At 50.6% G+C, this 15,244-nt stretch overlaps 1 long non-coding RNA gene across 3 annotated transcripts in view; it reads right to left on the reverse strand.

The window, feature by feature from the left end:
- The window catches only part of LOC137217207 (uncharacterized), an 81,625-nt gene that overhangs the window by 9,980 nt on the left and 56,401 nt on the right, over positions 1 to 15,244 (reverse strand). Inside the window, exons 4-5 of one of the 3 annotated variants that reach the window (XR_010940054.1) lie at positions 3,430 to 3,507; positions 1,811 to 3,122 (exon numbers count right to left, since the gene is read on the reverse strand). This is a non-coding gene — a long non-coding RNA (uncharacterized lncRNA). Of the gene's footprint in view, positions 1 to 1,810; positions 3,508 to 15,244 lie in introns of all 3 variants that reach the window. The other 2 variants (XR_010940055.1, XR_010940053.1) reach the window with 2 other exon arrangements.

Raw genomic sequence — 15,244 nt, forward strand, 5'->3', positions numbered from 1 at the left:
AGTGAGATGACACTGTGGGTTCTGTCTGGCTCTCCTTTGAATCACTCGCTCTAGGGGAAGCTAGCTACCATGCCATGAGGCTTCTCCAGCAGCCACATGGGAGGGGCCCACAGGCCAAGGAACTGAGCCCTCCTGCCAACTGCCAACCCCATTTCACCAGCCATGCAAACGAGCCCCCTTGTAAGTGGGTCCTCCAGCCCTGGTAAATCTTTCAGACGGTTATTGGTGACCCGAGCCAACATCCTGGCTACCACCTCATGGGAGACCCCAAGCCAGGACCACCCCATTCAGCTGCTCCCAAATTCCTGACCTTCAGCAACTGTCAGATGATAAACGTTTATTGTTTTAAGTCACTACATTTGGTGGCAATTTGTTATTCTCTGTCCCTACGTTAAACAATTCTGGGACCAGGCATGCTTTCTGATCCCCAAGTTTAAATCGTACTGAGAACAAACAAAATTAACTTAGCTCTTTGCTATAAGAAATACTTGCTCCTGGAAGATAGACTGAACCAACTAAAATAGCTTGTTATCAAGACCAACAGCTAGCTCCTCAAGACTTACTACAAGACCTCTGCCTTGCTGTTCCCAATCCAAAACTACTTTGTCAGAAACTCTCCCCAACCCCAGTCAGTTTCTTGCCTTGAAAGACCCAACTTCAGGGCTTCCCTGGTGGCGCAGTGGTTGAGAGTCCGCCTGCCGACGCAGGGGACACGGGTTCGTGCCCCGGTCCGGGAAGAGCCCACATGCCGCGGAGCGGCTGGGCCCGTGAGCCATGGCCGCTGAGCCTGCGCGTCCGGAGCCTGTGCTCCGCAACGGGACAGGCCACAACAGTGCGAGGCCCGCGTACCGAAAAAAAAAAAAAAAAAAAAAAAAAAAGACCCAACTCCAGAATCACCCAGTCCAGCCTCTAAATGCTATCAATGCCCTTCCCCAGGGTCCCTGCTTGGAGACATCACTAGCATTCTGTCACAGGGGTCCTCTTCCTTACTGAAGTAGGTCTAATAAATTAAGCTTTGCTTGATTGAAAAGTTTTTCTGGGGACTTCCCTGGTGATCCAATGGTTAGGACTCCACACTTCCACTGCAGGGGGCGCGGGTTCGATCCCTGGTTGGGCAACTAAGATCCCGCAAGCCATGTGGCACGGCCAAAAAAAAAAAGTCTTTTTAGAGCGTCGATAGTCAATACCATACACCCCCCAAACTAGGGCATCCACTCTTGGGATTTGGTCATCTGTCCGAATGTAGTCGCCACTAGCCACATGTGGCTATTTAAATTAAATGACGTGAATCACTTTGCTGTACACCTGAAACATTGTAAATCAACGGTACTTCCATTAAAGAAATCCGAAAAAAATTACATAAGGTTGAAAATTCATTTTCTCAGTTGCACTAGCCACATCTCAGCACAGATATAAAATATTTCCCTTCTCACAGGAAGTTCTATTGGACAGTGGTGCTCTAGAGGAAAGTGGATCATTTGTTTCAGAGGATGGCTACCCCTGAGGAAGCTTACAGAAGCAGGAGTGGGTGTGTGGGAGGGACTGCAAACGAGGGACAGGCCACTGCCCAGAGGAAAACAGACCGCGCAGCTCCTCCCGGGCTCAACAAATGCCCGCCTAGGCCGCAGGCACGACTCCACCAAGCAGGCCCTTCCGTGGGCTGCAAGAAATCACCAAGCTTTAGACCCACAGGGCACACGGGCATGCTGATTTCTGGGACTGTGCACGATCCTTGCATAGCGGCGCTGGCTCAGCTGGAACGCAAGACAGATGATCCCTGATCAACACACAGTCTTCCTCATCGACTCACCGGCCTGTGGCAGGGCTCCCGCTCTTGCTTCAGGTCCGATAGCAACCCGCTGGCCTGCAGAACCTCCTAGCCAAGTTTCCTGGATCCTCGTCATCCCCCCAGGTCGGGGACGTGGGGAGAAGTTTGAGAGGAAACCACGGCCTGGTATGTGGCCCTCGCAGAACAAAAACCGAGCAAAGGAGCAGATGAGAGATTCATCAGATCCTCGGACTTATTTGGCCTTTTCTTTTCTGGGCTTTGAGAATTTTTATTTCTTCCATGGTAACTCTTCCCTGGCTGGGGAATGTCATTTTAAATCATTCTGTCTTTAAAACCGTGGGATGAGGGGAAAGAAAAAGTCACCTCCAACCAGGTTTTCACCATGCAAATCGAGGACATTTCAAAATGCTGGCGAGCTGCTCGGGGGACTTCAAAGATGTCCAGGTCCAATTACGCTTCATTTGGGGTGTGAATTGAGGAACTCTGGGGGAAGTGGCCCGAGTGCAACGTGTCAGGGTCGATACTGTGGTAATGAACCTAGGCCTTTGTTCCTGGGAGCCCAGCTGCTGACAAGTGGGCCGTTTCCTGAAGGGCGGAGAAGCGCTGTGTCCCCCACCAGGTGCAGGAAGCAGGGTAGAGATGTAGATGCCAGTCAAAAAAAAAAAATCATTTTAGGGTGGCTTTTATTTTTCTTCCTTTTTAAAAATCAAAGGTTTACGACAATGTAATATTATACATCAAGTATATTTCAATAAAAAAAGGTTTACACAATTAAAAAAATGAAAAGGGGGCGTCAACGTCAAAATTTGTCATGTCCTAAAATTAGCCACGGGAAGGGGCTCCGGAAATTTGATTGACTTGGGATCTGGGAAATGACTCTAACTTATGGTTTAGATACATACCACCTCGATTTCTGTGGCTGAGTATGTCTGGATGGGCGCTGGGAAAGGTCCGACAGGGGAAGATTCATCACGGAATGGTTAAAAAAAACAAACAACAACAACAACAGCAAGAACATTTTGGGCGAATGATTTTGGTTTTGCTTGCTAGTTAGAATTGAACCGACTGCCCTCTGTGGGCAAGGCTGATGGCTTATGGGCATTCAAAAATGATTCATTCAAGGTCTTCTAGCCCAAAAAGCCCCTCGAAAAGCCACAGCATATTCAGAATTCTCAGCGAAGACTGCTGGGTAGATTCCTAGCAGGACATGTAAGGGCAATAAATCTGCTGCAAGTGTGAGAAAGGAGATCAAAAGCTGGTCTCTCCCACTCGCTAAGATGCTTATGCAATTCATTATTTTATGTCCTCGGCTCTTTTTTCAAATGCAGACACCCTGAGAAAGGTAACACATCCAGTTACTAACACCTCAGTGCAAATGCATGCATCAGAAACATTTGGAATCGCAAAGGAATCTGCCTGTGAAGAGGGAATAAAAAGTACAGATGCTGGAGTCACACCCCGGAGATTCGGTTTCCTAGGGTGGAGGCCTAACAGCAATATTATTTTTTAAAGCTCCCCAGGTGATGTCAATATACGGCCAAGTTGAGAACCTCTGGGATAGAGGATGGAGGGGTGAGGACAGAGAGGGAGGGAGTGGAAGAGACAAAGGGAAAAAAACAAGAGTCCTTCTCATGAAAGACCTGCTTTGAGTCCTGGCACCCAACTTGCTGGCTGCACGATCCCGGTCGAGTGACTTAAGCCGCCCTGACCTTCATTTTCTTTATCTGTTAAATGAGAATAATATTCTTCATAAAACAGTGGCTCTCAAACTTGAACTTGAAAGGGCATCACAGTCACCTGGAGGGGTTGTTTAAACACAGATTCCCAGGCCCTAGCCCCATTGCCCAAAATCCTGACTCAGTAGGTCTGGGGTGAGCCCCCCCAAATCTGCATTTCTAACAAGTTCCCAGGTGATGATGATGCTGCTGGTACAGGACAGCATTTTGAGATCCCCTGATATCAGGGGCACCTGAGCTGCTTATTACCCATTCACCAATTTTATCCATGACAAGGCCAGAAACCAAGGGTAACACCCGTTCTCTCTTGAGAAGGGCCCAAGAGCCATATCGGGGGTTGAACTTGCACACAGATATCTCCACTGTTTTAGCATTTTGCTAAGATACAGCCCACATTCAAACCTGAGGCCTGAAGCCACCAACGAACCCTCACGGAGAAGACTGGAAGGATTGTGCCGGGCCACAGAGAGGCCACATTTTAAGCAACACCCCTCCTCCCCCCGCAAGAGCATCCCTGACATATGTCGTCCCAAAGAGGCCTGGCCTGGTCTTTCTGGAAGCCACTGGGCTGGGGCATCGGCACCAAGACCAAGTGTAACTTATTCACACGGCCCCGCTCCCTGAGGGAACAATTCACACAATGAAAGCTCCGAGCATTGAGTGGGGGGCACACATTCCCTCTTTAAAATACTCAATGGCTTTCAGGAGTTGGAAGAGGGGCTGGGGGGCTCCTACCTTAGCTGCCCCTTAGAGCAGGGCTGGTGAGGCCAGGCTTTGAAGTAGAGAAGATCATCACTTATGCGCTCTGTCCATCCCAGCCACCCACCCCCGTTTTTCCTGTTCCAGAACCCAGTGAGTGTCCTTATGCCTCCAGCCTGGGTTTTTGGTCTCTCTTTGCCCCCGACTTCCCCTACCTCCTCCTATAAGAAGGTTGCCAGCTCAAACTTCCCAGGTGTCAGTGACAAGATGATAAAAGAGCCCAGTCTTCACATATTTGGGGGTGATAGGTTGAGGCCCTTCTCATGAATCAGAGCATTTTCCCTGGGGACTCTGAAATGGGGGCCTCTCTGGCTCAGGGATCCACAGGGGACACTGCAAGCCACAGAGGAGACTCCAGGATCAAAATTAAAGCCAGAGCATGTCAAGTCAGGTCCAGAAGGAGACCCTCCATTGGGAAAAGGGAAAGTAAACCAAGAAATAGGAACTCTGCCCATATGGGTTACATCTTCCACTTAAGGGTCTTCTACCCAGAGTCCCACAGTCACCAATTAACTAGGCATGAAGAACCTGAGATCATTCTGGCTCACCAGGGCCTCATGCCATCTCTCCACAGCTGCCACACATTTCTTGGTCCCTGGACCCTGCAGTCTGGGCCCACCCCACCCCTAGTCTGGGCCACATATGATGTCACCCACCAAAATGGTGCCAATTTGAGTGTACCAGCTTCCTGGGGCTCCAGGCTTTGGGGGTCCAAATGATCACAACCTGATGCTATTATTTTGAAATTCATCTTATTGTTGTTTCATCTGTTAAAATGTGACACGCTCCATACAGCAGTCACTAGCCACCCTGTTAAAGTACCAGCCCTAGCACAGTAGTTGGAACATTTTGATTGTACGGGTAGATAGGTGAGTGAGTAGATGGATGTAAGGGTGGACGAATGGATGGATAGAAGAATAGATGCATGGAAGGATAGATGGGTGGATGGAAGGCTGGATGGGAGGATGAGGGTGGATGGATGGGTAAATGGGTAGATAGAAGGATGGATGGATGGATGGATGGATGGTCAGGTGGATGAATGGATAGATCGATGGGTGGGTAGACTGGCCTCCACATGTTACTAACATACTTCTATAGATACCGTAACACCTAGACCAGCAGTTAACAAATGTTTAGATCTTGGGACCCCTTTACTTTTTTATTTATCATTGAGCACTCCAAAAAGCTTTTGTTTATATTGACCCATGTATCTGTATTTCCCATAATAAAAATGAAAACGGAGGAAAGTTTTAAATATTTGTTAATTGATATAAAAATAACAATAATGAACTTATCAGATGAGTGGTAGGCAGCCTTTGAGATGGTATCCAGTAATCCCCACCTTCTGTCACCCGCATCCTTGAGTATTTCCCTCCCCTTGAAGTTGGGGTGGACTTACTGAGTCACTTCTAATAGACAAGACAGAAGTGATGGGATGTCATTTCCAAAATTAGATTATAAAAAGACTGTGGCTTCTGTCTTGGGTGCTCTCCTTCACTCTCTCTGGGGGAAGCCAGCTGCCATGTCACAAGGCAGCCCTGATGAGAGGCCCACATGGCAAGGAGCTGAGGCCTGCCAACAGCCATGTGAGTGAGCTGAGAGCTGGATCCCTTCTTTCCTTGGTTGAGCTTTGACATGACTGCAGCCCTGGACCATGCCTTGATTACAGCCTCATGAGAGACTCCGAGTCAGAACCACCCAGCTAAGCTGGCTGCTCCCAGATTCCTAACCCACAGAAACTGAGAGATAATGTGTGTTGTTTTCAGCCACTAAGTTTTGGGGCTATTTGTTACACAGCAATAGATAACTGATACACATGTTCACATCAATAGCACAATTTAATGAAAAAACAAGACTGTATTTTCTAAAAAAAAAAAAAAATCAGGGAGTAAAGTGACATCGCTTTACATTTTTGCAAACCTCTTTAACAGCTGGCTTCATAGAAGACAGCTGCTTTCTCCTAGCTGCTTCAGCGTCCAATCTGTTGTGATATGTGGTTTTGGCTGAAATACATGAAGAAAATCCAGCCTTATGGAGCTTGCAGTTAGAAAAGACAGTCTTGAAAAGGTCTGGGGTACCACAGGGATCCTTGGAACACACTTTGGGAACTGCTGACTTAGACAATCAGGGCCTCACGAGAGTCTACTCTAGGGCCTCGACCCCTCATGTTGCTCTCCCGTTTGGGACGTTTGCCAGTTTCTCCAGGTGCTAGGGTGACCAGGGTAACTGACAGCACCCAGGAGGTCTTGTCCCCTGCTAGAAGGGATAAGGCTCTCCTCCAAGGCCCAACAGCAGAAGACAGTGATGAACGAATGCCTAGTCTTGACTGGGTCATGCCCAAGGTGTCACCCAGAAGGGAAAGGATGGCCCACTTCGGGCAGCCAAGGTTAAGGCTGAGGCATCTGGGGCACAGGACGGCAGGGGAGGGTTGTTCTGTGCAGTGAAGGCTTCTGGAGACTGTGGTTTGCTGTATCCTCAGGCATTTCCCCCTCTTCACCCCTTTCCTGTGCACCTCCGCCTCCCTGCCCCCAACCCCAACTAGAAGGCCTGTTTCGGCAGGAGCCAGTCTGATTTTCTCTGCCTCGCTGGCCAGAGAAATGCACGCAGCTGCACCAAAGAATAAAAAGAGCCTCCTCCGTGACCAGTTTCTTCCCACTTCCCTTTCTCTCTCTTCGTGCTCGCCTCTCTGTCCCCACCTTCTGTGGAGGCAGGAAGGTCCCCAGAGGGTGCGAGCATCACTGAGCTATGCCAGGCGCCCGAGTTTCCCTCCCAGGCAGCACCTGTTCCTGATTCTATTTAGCTGTGGCCCGCGCAGGCTGGCACTGGCTTCCCGGGGGACAGGGCATTGTCAGATGGGTCTCTGCCGGCCCAGCGGCCAACTACCTCGTGGGGCAGCCTTGCTCTGCTGCACACAAGCACTACAGACATTGGCACATAGAGTGCCCACCGGCGGCGCTGGGATCTGGGGCGCCCAGCCTCTCCTGTAGCCAGCCAAAGGCCTGCCCGCGAGCCTTCCAGACCTTCAGGCACCTTAGAGGTTAAACAAGATACCTCAAGCTGGAAGGAAAAAAAAAAAAAAACTGCCCAGGTGCTATGCGCCCAGGCTCCAGGTGGTGTCCCCAGCACCCCGGGCTTCCTCTGCGCGGTGAGGATGGAATCTGAAAGTGGGCATCGGTTTTTTAGTTTGGAAGCAGGAGCGGAGAATCAAACCAGCAGCAGCTCAGCTCCCCGAGGCGAAGGTCTTGCCTGCCCTGGGCAATGGAGCGTTTCTAAAACCCCGTGCCACCGGCGAGAAGCAGGGGTATGGCACGCTCAGCCTCTCTTCCCCAAGGCTGTAGGGCCCTGCGGGGACAGAGGACAGGCCACCTAAATCATTTCAGCGCTGGCTTACGGGGTCCAGGGCTGTTCGCCTCCCTGTACTGCAGTTTGGGAACAGAGTAAACCACCCCGGCAAAGCTGGGCGGACTTGTCCAAACCACACAAAAGTTCAAGCCACACAAATGTTGGCTCCAACTGGGCTTGGAGCGCAGGGCTGGCTTTATCTGTCCCCGAGGGCTTTGCCCTGCCTTGCAATTGATCAGGGCTCCTAAAAACCACTGAAACGGTTTATCTTGCCCACTCAGCCTCAAGCCCCCTGATGGGCTGGAGTGGAGCCTGGACTGTTCTGGCAGCCAAGCCCCAGCCCAGCTTCCTCCCAGCTTCACGGCCCCCAGGACCACCTGCCTGGACCCTCACCCCACAGAGACTCCTCATTTTGTGGCAGGAAATAGGGGCCAATGACATGACCATGAGAATGTTATTCACCACAGAAAGCGAGATGCTTCAAACCTGATGGGAGAGGAGGGAAAGGTTTTGTACATACAAAGATTTAACTGGGAGGGGTACGGAATTAAAGTGGGCTTTAACACCAACTAGCGGGTTAATGGGGGAGCCCAGGCATGGGTACGGGAGAGTCCCGTGGTAGCTGGCTTTTCAGGCTCACACCAGGACACCTGCCACCTTTCCCAGCCGCCATGGCATGTCACTCATTGCTCTAACTGGGGACAGAGAGGCTGTATTCGCCCCGAAAGCAGGTGATGTACACAAATTACCTGAATTCTTTCAGGCTGTCTTCTGCTCCAGCAATTTGCGATAAAAGAGCGTGTAAACAAGTGGCTCGTCCCAAGGGTTTCTATCCTGTTTAGTCTCCCCTGACAAAAGGGACACCCTTCCTCGAAAAACACCTAACGGACAGAAAGGGCTTTACAGTTTACAAAGCTGTGTAGCACCCACCATCTCATCTCATCCCAACGACTGTGTGAGCAATGGGGCGTGACTCCTATAGCAGTGAGGGTTCAGTTGCAGGAAACAGATCATTGGAGCAGGCTCTGGACGCCCGCAACACCGCTGAGCTGGGCTGCCAAGGCTGCTGCCATCTCTGCCGTCATCAGGGAGGCGGGAAGGGAGGGGGTCAGCCCCAGAGATGTCGATTTCAAGAGGACACTATTGTAGTTGCCATCCAAGGTCAGGAAGCCACTGCCACCACACCACCTCTCTATACCCACAAAGCCGGTAACTAATCAAACGCTAGAATGTTGCCTCTCTCTCTCTCTCTCTCTCACACTGACACACACACACACACACACACACACACACACACACACACACACACACACTGTCTTCAGCAGCAACATTCAGCAGCAAGTAGTCTCTTCCCCACTGCTGCCTTCCTAACCTCACACAAGTGCATCTCCTTGCTGGAATCTAATTCTCATCTGCAGCCCCAGCTGCAAAGGTGTCTGGGAACTGTAATTTTTAGCCTTCCCACCTCTGCAGAACATGAAGGCGCCATAGAACCAGGTTGGAATGGAGGCTGAGTGCCTGCCACCTCCTCGCCATTTTACAGATAAGGAAACTAAGGTTCAGAGACGTTAAGGAACATGTGCAAGGTCACATGGCTGGCGAACCCCGATCTCTCTGACTCCAAAGCCTGAGCCCTCATCTGTTACACGGAACCAATGGCCCCATTCCATTTGGGGCTTTGGCAATCTTGGGGTCATCTTTTGGCCCAATGGCCCAGACTACAGCAGAAGCCACCACACATCTTCTGCATGCTCAAAGGCTGGACAGCAGGCTGAGTGGAACTGAGGCCCGGGGACTCAGAACCGTACCCAGGGTTCCTGACCCCATGTTGTGTAATGTGTTCCTGTCCTTACAGACACACACACACACACACACACACACACACACTTCCATCAGCATCTGGAGGAAGGGAAGACAAGCTCAGGCTGTCTCTGGAGACATACAATCCTCTAGCACTCCCTGGGGACAGCTGTTCGGCATTTTTCCAGGTGAGGTAAGTACAAGGCTGACCGGCGTCCAACTCCCACTACCGTGTTTGAGAAATTCCCCATCTTCCTAGTTGCCTCCCACCAGAGAAGCGAAAAACGCCATACAGTCATTTTCCCAGCTGCCACTGCAGTTAGTGTGGGCTCCTGACTTACGCTCAGCCAATCAGATGCCCCATCAAAGACTTGGAGTCAGGAGCTAGTGAAGCAGAGACGCACAGAGCACAGGAGTCCATTCTGGTGGAGGGTGGCAGTCACCATGTCAATGACATTCCATTCCTGGGATGGCAGAGACCATATCCATGTCCGGAGGTGGCAGTGTGAGCCAGGGTGTCCTGGACTTAGCAGTGGGATTGTCACTGGATGGGCCAGATAATGGCTGGACATTAAAAAGAATGAAATAATGCCATCTGCAGCAACATGGATGGATCTAGAGATTGTCATATTGAGTGAAGTAAGTCAGACAAAGAAATATCGTATGATATTGCTTATATGGGGAATCTAAAAAAGAAATGATACAAATGAACTTATTTACAAAACAGAAACAGACTCACAGACTTAGAGAACCAACTGTGGTTGCTGCGGGAGGGGAAGGATGCGGGGAAGGGATAGTCAGGGAGCTTGGGACTGACATGTACACACTGCTGAATTTAAAATGGATAACCAACAGGACCTACTGTATGGCACGGGGAACTCTGCTCAATGTTATGTAACAGTCTAAATGGGAAAAGAATTTGAAAAAGAATAGATACATGGGGGACTTCCCTGGCGGTCCAATGGTTAAGAATCCACCTTCCAATGCAGGGGATGCGGGTTCGATCCCTGGTGGGGTAACTAAGATCCCAAATGCCCCGGGGCAACTAAGCCCGCACGCCACAACTACTGAGTCTGCGCTCTCTGGAGCCTGTGCACCACAACTAGAGAAGCCTGAGTGCCACAACTAGAGAGAAGCCCGCGTGCCGCAACAAAGACCCAGTGCAGCCAAAAAAAAAAAAAAAAAGAATAGATACATGTATATGTATAACTGAATCACTTTGCCGTACACCTGAAGCTATCACAACAGTGTTAATCAACTATACTTCAATATAAAATAAAAAGTTAAGGGGCTTCCCTGGTGGCACAGTGGTTGAGAGTCCGCCTGCAGATGCAGGGGACACGGGTTCGTGCCCCGGTCCGGGAAGATCCCACATGCCGCGGAGCGGCTGGGCCCATGAGCCATGGCCACTGAGCCTGCGCGTCCGGAGCCTGTGCTCCACAATGGGAGAGGCCACAGCAGTGAGAGGCCCGCGTACCGCAAAAAATAAAATAAAATAAAATAAAAATTTAAAAAAAAAGAGAGAGAGAGAGAGATAACGGCTGGAGATGACATTCCAGGTTCAAGGCCCCAGCTTTGCCATCAGCTTATGATAGGGCACTGAACAAATGGCTTGTCCTTTTGGGGCCTTAAGAAGAGGGGAGAGTGAGAGTCCAGCCACAGGAAAGCGAGCAATGCTCCCTGCAACCACAAACTGGGAGCGGAAAGGACCACGAGAAGGGCACTGCTCACCTAGGTGCTGGGCCTTCAGGTCAGATCAGTGGGTGGAATTGACCAGGGCCTCACTCAGTCAGAGGCAGGCAGGAGCCGGAAGGGGCTGGATTCCTGCAGTCATCACCGTGGAGCCAACTCAAATCAGCTGAGTGTAGACAGGGGTGAGGGTAGGAGGCCTATCTGAGGAGTTGGCCCAGCCGGTGGGCAGACTGGAAGTCCTCTGGGATGACGACAATGTGCTATAAACTTGGGTTTATCTCCGTGATATTGTCTTTGTTCCCGTGACCCTTGCTTTCCAAGAAAGGGTACCCCCCAAACAGAACTGAAGTCCAGAGAGGTGTGTGTACCCTGAGGCCAGCAGAGCCAGGATGCTGCTGTGGTTGGAGAGGCCACAAGTGATGGGGCCACCTCGGTCCTGGCTGGGACTCTGAAGGAAGCAGGAGTAGCTTTCTGTAGTCAACATGGAAGGGAGAAGAACAGAAGGGGCCCAGCAGAAGAAGGGTGCTTTTCTCCCCTTTGTCAGGTGAGCAGGAGAGGTTCAAGGACATCATGGAGTGCTAGGGCAGGGTGGGCTGAAGATGAGACGGAAAATCACATCACCATCCAATTCTGGTGGGGGCGGCCACAAACACCAGCCTGCCACAGAGTCAGCCTTGGCCATGCTTTGAGGGAGAAGCACGGATTTTGGAGTCAGACAGACCCGGGTTCAAATCCCAGCTATGCCATTCAACAGCCGTGGGAGCCTAGACAAGCCTTTTTTTGGTGAACTGTTACTTGGGCATCGCCAATAAGCCATGCTTCCCGGTATGTGTGCCGTCATGTTGTCCCCTCCCACACTGACTCTGGGTTTGGGCACGTGACTTTCTTTGGCCAATAAGGACATTAATGAGCATGATGTAAAGCGGAGGCTTGCTAAGTGCTTGCATGCTGAGGCTTGTCCTCTTGCAACACTCCCTCTTGGAAGTCAACTGCCACGCTTGGGGAAGCCCAAGCTAGCCTGGTGAAAACGACATGAGGAAGAGAACTGAGGCAGCTCAGCCAACAGCCAGCACCAAGACCCCAGGCACGTGAGAGGCCCTCTTCAACCTTTCAGCCAAATCTAGCTGCCAACTGACTGTATTCAAATGATAGACCCCAGCTGACACCACCTGGAGCCCAAGAACCACCCAGTTAATCCACAGAATCATAAGAAATTATTGTTCATTCGTGTCCATTCAGTGTTGTTTTAAGCCACTAAGGTTTTGGATGGTTGTCACACTGTAATAATTAGCTGAAATACTGTGTAAGCTTCTGAGCCTCAGCTGCCCCCTCTGTAAAATGGGGTGATAATGTTCGTTGCCAAAAGTTATGAGGAGTAAATTTAACACACAATAACAATGAGCATTTATTGAGTACCTGCTGTGTTTCAGGCACTGGGCTAGATGCCGAATGTACATCATTGAAAGCATATCACCTGCAGAGCATCTATCTCTGTGAAGTAAGTACTGTTAGGCCCATTTTCCAGACAAGGAGACTGAACTCAGAGGGGTTAAGTAACTTGCCCAAGGTGGCAGGTTAAGGTCAGAGCTGGGGCTCTAACCCAGGTCCCTCTCATTCTAATCACTAAGACCCAGCAGGGCCTCCTCCACTGGCACCGATGAATGAACGACCTTCCAGGGGAGCACCAAACCTTCCTATGCTCCAAGAGCTTTGTCTCTGTCAGGTGGTTGGAGGATGGAGACGGGGGGCATACTCACAAGGCCAGCATCAAGTCCAAGTACCCTTGAGGGCAGGTTAGCAGGGCCCCGTCTGGTGGCCAGTCCCCTGCTCTTGGTGCTGACAGAACTCAGAGCAAATCCATTCTCACTTCTAGGAAGACGGCTAATGGGGCTTAGCGCTACCACAGTCACAAGCAAAAGACAGCTTGTTTCTCAAGAGGCAGGGGCACCTCAGCCACGAGTGCCCCGCCCCCGCCACTGGAAGGCCTCAAGAAGCCAGAAGCCACCCCTTTTGTCCCTCTGAGAGACAGCCCCCCTCGACACACCCACTCACACACAAAATCACACGGGAGGGGGCAGCTGTGGGGTCCTGGATCACAATGGGGTGGGAGTGGGGCATGACCAGGGGGCCCCGCTGGCCCAGGCGGCCGCTGCTGGGAGGCTCCCACCCTCCCAAGAACTGGTGAGTGACACTGAAGAGGGTGGCAGAGGGATCCTTTCTTGTCCTCCCCAAGCTGATGGCATCACTCTCCACCCCAGAGGCCCAGGAACAACCTTGTCCTGGGTGGGGTAGGGAAGCCTGCAGCTGAAAACACCCACACCCTCCACCCCTCTCCTTGATGCCGCCCATCTTATCCATCTTGCTTTCACGGGGTCCTTTTCACAAGTGTTCACACATGACACAATGTGTGAAAAGAGATCATCTAAAAGTATATTGCTAGAATGGTCTCAACTTTGCTCAACATTATATATATTTGAAATTTTATATATATTTTTTCATCAATATACAAAAACAAGTAACAAGAACCATCTGAAAATGTTGACAATGATTATCTCTAGATGGTAAGATAGAGTTTTTTCTTCTTTGTACCTTTTGTATCTTCGACTTCTCTACGAAGGGCATGATTGCTTTTAGAATCAGAAAATAAACTATACCATCTGTGCTTTTTAATGAATGTGCACGGCCTAGAAAAGTCACACCTTAAAACTCCTCCCAGGGACTTCCCTGGTGGTCCAGTGGCTAAGACTCCGTGCTCCCACTGCAGTGGTCCCGGGTTCAATCCTTGATCAGGGAACTAGATCCTACATGCTGCAACTAAAAGATCCCTCATGCCTCAACTGAAGATCCCGCCTGCGACAACTAAGACCCGGCACAGCCAAATAAATGAATAAATATTTTTTAAAAACGCTTAAAAAAAAAAAACAACTCTTCCCATCCAGCACCTTCATTATTGGTTCACACCTGGATTATTAGTAGTGTCTCCGGACACCTGAGTCTTCACCCAGGGTACAGATGGGAAGGGAGCGGCCCCAATGCCCAAGGCAAAAGGGGGCAGGGCCATTGAGGCAAGCAGAAAGGGGCGGGGTCAGTGAGCCTGGAGCCTGTGCAGTCAGTACCTAGGACTGCTTCCAGTCCTCCTGTGGACTGAAGACGTGGTACCCAAGGCACTGCAAGACTGGGCTGGAGAAGTTGCTGGAATGGAGGGCCACCCCTGCCTGGCCTGGGAGGGCAGGAAGCCCTGGCCCAGAAGTGAAATTCTGAGGCCTGGCTCATGCACGCCACCTGGTTCACACTGGACCCCGTCACTTAGATTAACAGCCCTACCTTGCAGGCAGAGCATGAATTGTAGGAGGCGAGGTGGCGCATATACAGCGTTCAGCACAATTCCTAGCACACACAAGGCGCTCAATAAATGCAGCTGTGATTACTAGGAATAAACACATGCCCAGCAGCACCGGCCCTCCTGGCTAAGCCCAGCACCCCAGTCATCTGGTGCCAGAAATGGGACGAGCCATCACGGTGCTCAGCCGGCAATCTCGTCTTGTTCCTTGCTGGATTCTGCCAAATATGCAAGCAGAAAAAATGTTTTCCACCCCCAGAGCAGTTTCTAGATGTGCTACCTTGGTCAAAGCAAGCTGCTAATTAACATGGGTGAGAAATGCCCAGATGATACCATCAAAAGCCATTAAAGTACCCCCAGCTGGTTGGGGGTGTTTGTTTTGCTTCCCATCAGTTCTGCTCAGAACGATGACAGTACCCAGCCAGGGTGGGAGCCACACAGGGCAGGGTGGGTCTGGGGAAGGCAGACACAGCTGGGAGTGGTGAAGTTCCCTCACGCAGAGGAATGGACTCAGGAAGAGCTCCTCTATCCTCCTGTACTTTCAGACTCGCAGTGCCCAGCTGCTCTCTCCCTGCTCTGACTTACACACTTGCTCCCAGGAAGGGGTTTTCAGTAAGTCATTTACACATTAGTATGAATTTCAGTATTCCCAGAGGCCTCCGGTTTCATCATGGAATAAAACTCTTTATTCTCTTCCCTTGAAATCCTACCATGTGTGTGTGTGGTGGGGGGGGGGGGTCCTTGGCCTTAAATGAGAAAATGGGAAGGAGTTCTAATTCTGTTTTA

This window comes from Pseudorca crassidens, chromosome X (genome assembly GCF_039906515.1).
Source record: "Pseudorca crassidens isolate mPseCra1 chromosome X, mPseCra1.hap1, whole genome shotgun sequence".
Lineage (NCBI taxonomy): Eukaryota > Metazoa > Chordata > Mammalia > Artiodactyla > Delphinidae > Pseudorca > Pseudorca crassidens.